This window comes from Mandrillus leucophaeus, unplaced genomic scaffold, assembly GCF_000951045.1.
Source record: "Mandrillus leucophaeus isolate KB7577 unplaced genomic scaffold, Mleu.le_1.0 Scaffold572, whole genome shotgun sequence".
Taxonomy (NCBI): Eukaryota; Metazoa; Chordata; class Mammalia; order Primates; family Cercopithecidae; genus Mandrillus; species Mandrillus leucophaeus.
This window is the reverse complement of record NW_012106164.1, coordinates 2,084,917-2,094,676: the sequence shown is the minus strand read 5'-3', so window position 1 is coordinate 2,094,676 and position 9,760 is coordinate 2,084,917.

The window sequence follows — 9,760 nt, the reverse complement described above, 5'->3', positions numbered from 1 at the left end:
TGTATTTTTAGTAGAGACTGGGGTTTCCCCATGTTGGTCAGGCTGGTCTCGAACTCCTGACTTCAGGTGGTCTGCCCACCTCAGCCTTCCAAAGGACTGGGATTACAGGCATGAGCCACCACGCCTGGCGAAAAGCTCTAGTTTCTAAGGAACTGAGTCTTCAGGAAAGTTTCAGTGATGCTCATAAAGGCTCAGAATTTCAGAGTCTCAGGGAATCTCTAACTTGGTTTTGGAGGGTTTTTTTTTTTCATGTTTTAGTCCTAATGTAAAAATTTCAAAATTACGTAAAGGGAAAGAGAATAATGTAATGAAACTTTGATGTATTCAGTATTTTAGATCTGGGCAAGGAAGGCCCTTGGCCCCATGCTTTAGAAAGTCCTCTGGTGTTCTGGCTGTGCTGCCCCTCATGGCGGAGAAATCTGCAGAGCCAAGTGAATGTATACCTAGCTGGAGTCTGTGACTCCCCTTTTAGACTTTGTTCCTGGTATTTGGAACCCTGGAATTCCCTGCCCAGTGGCCTCTTGCCTACTTCCATGGCTTCTGCAGACCTCTTTTGTGGGTCCATCCTCCCAAGAGTGGACTATTCCACCAGTATGTGCACTGCTGGGTTCAGGGGGGTAACAGGAGGGTATTTGGAGAGGAATTTGTCCAGAGCTTGAGCCGATGGACTGGCGTATCAGCATTTGTGGCCTTTCCCAGTAAGGATGGGATCATGAGAAGTGAGGGCTGGTTCTTCTAGTGCTGCATGTTAGTGTGGAACTTCAAGGAATCTGTGGATTTTGAATGAACCTGGCTTTCTAGATCATGAAGGTATACTGATCAAGATAGCAAGTTAGAACATGTTTTATTTAACAATTTGTTAGCTTAATTTATAGTTTTTAAATGTTCAGACATGGTTAGTAGACCTGTTTTTGTACAGTTATCCTGAGTCCTGCAAAACATTAGGACTGCCCAGAGCCATCATTTGGGACAAATTTTAAGGAGGAAGAATTTAACCACACAATATAGAGATCATTAATTTGCAGCCCGATTTTAAAGGTAAGGATAGCAAGGCTCAGAGAGGGGATATGTCTGGACTGAGCTCATGAGCTGGGAAGTGGGGCTGAGCTGGAATCTGGCTCTCCTAGTGCTAGGTCAGAGCTCTTTTCATTATTCCACTCTGCTGTTCTCTCACCTCATTCTCCAGAAACAATGGTAGGTTATTCATCATCATATTTAACCTGAGTCTGACTTCCTCTCCTTCCTGGTGTGCTGTCTGTCTTCCTCTATAATTGATTAATGTGGGTCCCGAGGATGCTGGCTCCATTTTTTTTTTAATCAGGAAAATTGGAAACATACAAAAGTTAATGAGCTCCCATGTGTCCATTACCTAAGAATTATCAATTTATGACCAATCTTGTTTCATATATATACACCCCCATCCTGAACAAGGTTATTTGAAGCAAAGGTCATTTTATCCATAAATATTTCAGCATACACTTCTAAAAGAAAAGTGTTAAAAATAACTACAAAAATTAATCATAGCTGTTTAATATCAAATATCCAGGCAAATTCAAATTTCCCTCTATTATTAATTTCTTTTCACAGTTGATACCATCAAACTAGAATCCATATAAGGTCCATAAATTGTATTTAGTTGATATGCTCAAAAATTTCTTTCTTTTTTTTTTTTTTCTTTTTGACACAGGGTCTCACTCTGTTACCCAGGCTGGGGTGCAGTGGCACAATCACCGCTCACTGAAGCCTTGACCTCCTGGGCTAAGGTGATCCTCCTGCCTCAAATTGTTGGGACCACAGCCATGCGCCACCACACCTGGCTAATTTTTAAAAAAATTATTTGTAGAGATGGGGTCTTGCCATGTTGCCCAGGCTAGTCTCAAACTCCTGGGCTCCAGTGATCCTCCCATCTTGGCCTCCCAAAGTGCTGGGATTACAGGTGGGAGCCACCTGGCCCCTAAAATCCTTTAATCTATAGGTCCCACTTTCTCCTTTTTCCTTTTTCTTTCCTTGCAATTTATTTGCTGAAGAAACTGGGTTGTTTGGTCTGTAGATTCCTACATTCTTGATTTTGCCAGTTGTATCCTCATGGTGTTGTTTAACACATTTCTTCATTCTCTTTATTTCCTGCAAACTGTTAGATCCAGAGGCTTGAACTGCTTCACGAGTTTTTTTTTTTGCAAGAAAATTTCATAGATGGCATTGTGTTTTTCCATCAGGAGGCCCATAATGTCTGGGTGTCTCTTCTCTGGTCTTAGCGGCCAATAATAATCTTTGCCTGATTTTTGCATGTTGATCATGTATCCCACAACATTACTTACCTTGTTATTTAGTTTTGGTAGTTTTTTATTGGATTTCTTACTATCTTCTTTCTCTTCTTTGGAGTGTTTTGCCTTTATTGATAGTGTTGTTGGGGACAGAGGAAAGATTTCTTTTCTCTCTTATTGCTAGGAGACATCTATAGCAAAGGACAGATTAGCAAGAGAAAAACATACACATTTATTTAATATAAGTTTTACATGACACGGGAGCCTCCCTATTGAAGACAAAGAAACAGGGAAACCTGGGTATTTTTATGCTGTTTGATGAAGAGTAGACAGTTGTGGAGAAATGTGATTGGAGGACAAAAGAGTATGATCTAATGGTAATAAACTGGGGGAACTTAGCAAGGCCTGTTTGTGCAGATTCTTCTTTGTGTCCCTTGTGTCTTCAGAGCTAAGGATATTCTTTTCCTTTGGGTATAGGGAGGGTCCCTCTCAAAATGAGAAACTTGTTTTGGGGAGAGGAGGGAATGATGAGAGTGACCTTCCTGGTTCTGCTGTGTTTTCAAACGGCAAGGTGCCATATTTTGGGGTTGCATGTCCTAAACCCCATCATTGTCCTCTTCCAAATTCATCCCTAACATGTCAAGGTGACTTTAGGGTGGTCACATGGTCCTGAGGCTTCCACTTCATGAATGAAGTGTGTTTTTCTAATGTGATGCTCCTGCAGGCAAAGTAGGGAAAGATGCCTTCTGACATGCAGCCCAACTCGTTTTTGGCTTATCATTCCTTTCATCTAGCAGGAGCTAATACTGCACCTGCCCAATTGCTGGTTTATTATACTACAAAGGATACGGATGAAGAGATGTGTAGGTCGAGGTATGGGGAAAGGGGCTTCCATGCTTTCCCTGAGCGAGCCACCCTTCAGGAATCTCCATGTGTTCGGCTATCTGGAAGCTCTTCTTAGGATTTTCTATATACAAGATTATATCATCTGCATATAGAGATGTTTTTGTTTCTCTCCTTTTAATCTTCATGCTTCTAATTTCTTTTTCTTGCTTAATTGTCCTGGTTAGAACCTCTAGTACAATGTTGAATGGAAATGAAGAGATTAGACGTCCTTGTTTTATTTTTGATCTTAGGGCAAAGCATTCAGTCTTTCACCATTAAGTATGATGTTCATTTTGAGTTTTTCATAGAAGCCCTTTATTATATTGCATTCCCTCTTTTCTTCTTTTTTCTTTTCTTTTCTTTTCTTTCTTTTACAGACTGTGTTGCCTAGGCAGGAGTGCAGTGGCACCATCATGGCTCACTGCAGCCTTGAACTCCCAGGGCTCAAGTCATCCTCCCAGCTCAGCCTCCTGAGTAGCTGGGACTACAGGTGTGTGCCACCATGCCTGGCTACTTTGTTGTATTTTTTGTAGAGATGGGGTCTCACTTTGTTGCCCAGGCTGGTCTTGAACTCCTGGGCTTAAGTGCTCCTACTGCCTTGACCTTCCAAAGTGTTGGGATTACAAGTGTGAGCCACCACGCCTGACACTACATTCTCTCTCTCTCTCTCTCTCTCTCTCTCTTTGAGACAGGGTCTCACTCTGTTGCCCAGGCTGCAGTACAGTGGCACAATTATAGCTCATTGCTTGCAACCTCGACCTCCTGGGCTGAGGTGATCCTCCCACCTCAGCTAGGACCACAGGTGCACCAGCATGCCGGGCTAATTTTTTAATTTTTATTTTTGGTAGAGACAAGGTCTTGCGGTGTTGCCAAAGTCCTGGGCTGAAGTGATCCTCCTGTCTCAGCCTCCCAGACTGTTGGGATTATAGGTGTGAGCTATGGTATACCCAGCCTTGAGTTCCCTTTTTTGCCTAGTTTGTTGAGTGCTTGTGTGTTTTTTTGTTTTTGTGTGTGTTTGTTTTAATCATGAAAAGGCATAGGATTTTGTAAATGCTTTTTCTGCGTCTATTGTGATGATCATGTATTTTTGGTTTTTCTTCTATTGAGATGGTGTATTACATGAATTGAATTTTGAATGTAAGCCAATCTGTGTTCCTGGGATAAATCCTACTTGATCATGTTGTCTAGTTATTTTTATATGTTGTTAGATTCAGTTTGCTAGGATTTTTTTTGCATCCATGTCATAAGAGAGATTGTAGTCTTCTTGTGATGTCTTTGGTTTTGGTATGAGGACCTCGTAGAAGGAGTTGAGAAGTGTTTCTTTCTCTTCAGTTTTTTTGGAAGAGTTTGTGAGGAGTGGTAGTATTATTATTTCTTTTCTTTTCTTTTTTGAAACAGAGTCTTGCTCTGTTGCCCAAGCTGGAGTGCAGTGGTATGGTCTCAGCTCACTGCAACCTCTGCCTCCTGGGTTCAAGTGATTCTTCTGCCTCAGCCTCCTGAGTAGCTGGGATTACAGGTGCCCACCAGCATGCCTGGCTTATTTTTACATTTTTAGTAGAGATGGGGTTTCTCCATGTTGGCCAGGCCAGTCTTGAACTCCTTAAGTGACTGCCTGCCTTGGCCTCCCAGAGTTTTGGGATTATAGGCATGAGCCACTGTGCCCGGCCTTGTATTAATTCTTTAAATGTTTGGTAGAAGTTACCAGTAAGGCAATCTGGGACTGGGCTTTTCTTTGTGGGTAGTTTTTTTGATTATTTGTTCAATCTCTTTACTGATATAACCCTATTCAGATTGCCTATTTCTTGTTCTTGTTGTTGTTGTTGTTCTTTTTTTTTTTTTTGAGCTGGGGTCTCACTCTGTCACCCAGGCTGGACTGCAGTGGCACAATCCTGGCTCACTGCAACTTTCACCTCCCAGGCTAAAGTGATCCTCCTACCTCAGCCTCCTGAGTAGCTGGGACTACAGGCATGAGTCACACCATACCTGGCTAATTTTTGGTAGAGACAGGGTTTCGTATTGCCCAGGCTGGTCTTGAACTCCTGAGCTCAGATGATCTACCTGCCTTAGCCTCCCAAAGTACTGGATTACAAGCGTGAGTCATCACACCTGGTCCTATTTCTTCTTGAATCAATTTCTGTAGTTTGCATGTTTCTAGGAATTTGTCCATTTCATCTAACTTGTTGAATTTATTAGCATATATTTACTTGTAGTATTTCTTTTTCTTTTCTTTTCTTTTTTTTTTCAGACAGAGTTTTGCTTTTGTTGCCCAGGCTGCAGTGCAATGGCATGATCTTGGTTCACTGCAACCTCCACCTCCCTAGTTCAAGTGATTCTCCTGCCTTAGCCTTCCGAGTAGCTGGAAGGTGCCTGCCACCATGCCTGGCTGATTTTTGTATTTTTAGTAGAGCCAGGATTTTACCACGTTGGCCAGGCTGGCCTCGAGCTCCTGACCTCAGGTGATCCACCCGCCTTGGCCTAGAAAGTGCTGAGATTGCAGGCGTGAGTCACTGCGCCCAGCCTACTTGTAGTATTTCTTTTAATCCTTTAAAGGTTGGTAGTAATATCCCCTCTTTTATATCTGGTTCTAGTAATGTGAGTCATCTTTCTTTTTTTCTTGGTCAGTTAGGTAGTTTGTCAATTTTGTTTATCTTTTCAAAGAACCAGTTTTGTTTTCATTGGTTTTCTGTTTTTTAAAAAATTCTTGATTTTATTAATTTTCACTCTAATCTTTATTACCTTCCTTCTGCTTGCTTTAGGTATAATTTACTCTTCTTTTCCAAAGTCTTATGGTGGTATAAGATTGCTGATTTGAGGTCTTTTCTTCTTTTGTAATATGGTCATTTACAGCTATAAATATCCCTCTATGTACTGTTTTAGCTGTATCCTGTAAGTTTTGATATATCTTCATTTTCATTCACCTCAAAGTATCTTCTCTTTTGATTTTTAAAAAATCCATTGGTTGTTTAAGACTGCGTTGTTTAATTTCCATATACTTAAGAGTTTCCCAAATTTCTCTGTTCTATGACTTATATCTGTATCTGAGGAAATCTCTGAGCCAAATTCCTGGTGGTGGGCATGGGAACAGTGATGTGCTTATTCCTGAGTGACACCCCATATTAGATTCTAAGTGCTTGGTAGATGGGAGAGGCAGCAGTCACAGGTCTCCTTGGCTTGCCTCTCAGCGTGGAACTCTGCCCATGAGCTGGGGCAAACTCAGAGTCCTAGTATTTTCAACGGTACCATGCCCAAGGTAGAGCCTATTTCCACAAGTGGAGGTTGGATTTATATCAGTTGTACTCACCTGGAACTTTGCCTACAGCAACAAGTAGTGGGGAAGGATGAGAAATGCTGACATCCTGTCCCTCTTGGGAAGATAGCTGAGGGGAGAGGCAGCCCTGTGTTCCAGGCTGAAGCAGCCTGAAGTATAGTTTTTGCCTCACTGAATTGAGGGTGGGAGGACACAGTGGGCATGGGTCTTGGTTCACATACCTCAGATTCTTGAAATTCTGAGTTTTTGTAGATTTTTCTTGAACAAATATTTCTTCATTTGTGGTATGTCCTTCGGGCCATTTCCAGAGTCTTTAAATGTTTGTTTGTTTTTGTTTTGTTTTCTTTTGTTTTTTAAACAATTCTCACTAGTTTTACTGGAGAGCAGACCTTGGAGGTCCTCAGTGTCACACTGAAAGTGGAATTCTGGCTTGGGCCTGAGAGTGACCCAAACAAATAGAAAAACATTCCATGCTCATGGATAGGAAGAATCAATATCATGAAAATGGCCATACTGCCCAAAGTAATTCATAGACTCAATGCTATCCCCATTAGCTACCATTGACTCTCTTCACAGAATTAGAAAAAACTACTTTAAATTTCATATGGAACCAAAGAAGAGCCCGCATAGCCAAGACAATCCTGAGATCTTTTTCTAAAGTGAAACTTCTCACTCATCACTTATTCGGTTCCCCTGAGTACAGTTCTTACAGGAAAGGCAGATTAAATGTTCAACTCCTTGAAAACATTGTCTCAAAACAGGCCAAATTAGAAAGCTAAATCTGCTGCCTGCTCAGGCCTCCTCTTTTCCAAGCCAAATCAAAAGTATATGACATCATTCGTGTTAGTAGACTGAGCTATACTTAGCTGAATCTTCATAGGGAGAGGAATCAACAAGGTGTTATGTGGGCTGTTTCCCTGAAAATAATTATTTCTTGAATGTGCGTTACATTGCAGAATGACTTATGTGGGCTGGGTTTTAAAAATTTACAATTTTCTTTCTTTCTTTTTTTTGTTTTTTTTTTTGAGGCGGAGTCTCGCTCTGTTGCCTAGACTTGAGTGTAGTGGCACTATCTTGGCTCACAGCAACCTCCACCTCCTGGGTTCAAGTGATTCTCCTGTCTGTCTCAGCCTCCCGAGTAGCTGGGATTACAGGGTGCTCGCCACCGCGCCCTGGCTAATTTTTAGTAAAGACGGGGTTTCGCCATGCTGGCCAGTCTGGTCTCGAACTCCTGACCTCAGGTGATTTGCTTGCCTCGGCCTCCCAAAGTACTGGGATTATAGGCGTGAGCCACCGTGCCCAGCCTACAATTTTCGTCACTTCTTATTAGCCTACCCTCAGACCTGTCCACTGGAGCAAACCCAATTTCTAATGGTCAGTGGTGGAGATGAGGACAAGGCAGGGTTTGCCTTCCATTTGCTCATTTTATCTAAAGACTCAGGCAGAGAAGAGAATTTATAACTATTTTATAACTAATTCAACTACTTTATTGGTGAAGCAACTCTCAGAAATTGGAACATTCTTTTAAGTCCTGTTGATGAGTACACAGTTACTTTTTGAATCCTGGTGGATTTTGAGAAGATATGCACTATCTGAATGCTGACTTTTGTGTCTGTTTTCAAAGGGAGATAAAACACTTGCAGACTGAAACTTGTTTTACCTTTCACATAGCGATCCCTCAAATTTAGACGATTACAAACAGAACCCTGGGGAATATAATCTCCAAACCATGTTAGTTTTCAAGGGGCTTTACACTCACTATTTCAGTTGGTTCTCTGGCCAACTATATAGATAGATGTGGACTGTATCCAGTTGATAAATTAGGCTCAGAATACAGGGCTGATGAGAGCCCATTTGGGACCTTTGAGTGAATTAGAAAGAGACACCCTTTAAAACACTTTACTATCATCTGTTGAAAAGTAACTCAATGACTATACAAATCTAAGATGGTTGTAATATGAGCAGCACCCCTAGAGTTGGTCCACAACCTTCACAACACACCTAGTGGCCCTGCTGGAGAGGCCAAAAGTCAAAGGCAAGCAAGTAAAGGGGCCTGGGCTTAGAACCTGTCCTCATCCACTGTATCCTGACACCTCTTTGACTCCTTCTCTTTGATGTACAACTGAAACTGGGATACCCTTAGACTGAAAGGAAGGACAAGGCCATGTAGAAAAGAATTGACAGAAGGAGAGGAGCACTCACGAACCCCTTGCTTGAGCCTCCCAATGTTCTGAGAGAGGAGGAGCCAGGTAACTGCTGCTAACTGCCATTTTCCCACCATCTGGGCCTAAGGAAGCAGAAGTAAGGCTTCATTAATAGCCAGGATTGCTTGGAGATTCACTTTACTTATTTAAACCAACAAGAGGATTTAAGATTTAACCTGTTGGAATATGGTTCAAAGAGGCTTATATTCCCAAGAAACTAGTCCTTAGTTTCTTTTGTTCTTTGCTACTTTGTGATCCCTGCTAGAGACAGGCCACTTGCTTTGGGTTACCATAATTTTCTTTTCTTTTTTGTTTTTTGAGACAGAGTTTTGCTCTTGTTGCCCAGGCTGGAGTTCAATGGCGCCATCTCGGCTCACTGAAACCTCCACCTCCTGGGTTCAAGTGATTCTCCTGCCTGAGCCTCCCGAGTAGCTGGGAATTACAGGTGCCCACCACCACGCCCGGCTAATTTTTGTATTTTTAGTAGAGATGGAGTTTCTCCATGTTGGTCAGGCTGGTCTCGAACTCTGACCTCAGGTGATCCGCCCACCTCCGCCTCCCAAAGTGCTGGGATTACAGGTGTGAGCCACTGCGCCCGGCCTGGGTTACCATAATTTTCTTTTCTTTTCTTTTTTTTTTTTTTTTTTTTGAGACAGAGTCTCGCTCTGTTGCCCAGGCTGGAGTGCAATGGCCAGATCTCAGTTCACTGCAAGCTCCGCCTCCCGGGTTTACGCCCTTCTCCTGCCTCAGCCTCCCGAGTAGCTGGGACTACAGGCGCCCGCCACCTCGCCTGGCTAGTTTTTTGTATTTTTTAGTAGTGTTAGCCAGGATGGTCTCCATCTCCTGACCTCGTAATCCGCCCGTCTCGGCCTCCCAAAGTGCTGGGATTACAGGCTTGAGCCACCGCGCCCGGCCCATAATTTTCTAAGCACACTTCCTAGTGACACCTGGCTCAGTTTGACATCTGTGTAGAAGCAAGAGTCAATGAAAGCATCTTCAGACATTCTAGGCCCATACTCTCAGAGCCAGCTGAACTTTGTTTTGGTATTGGTCCCGACCTCTGGGGTGACATATGCTGTTCTTCATTGATTTTGTTTTTGTATGTTTTGAGACAGAATCTCCCCTTGTTGCCCAGGCTG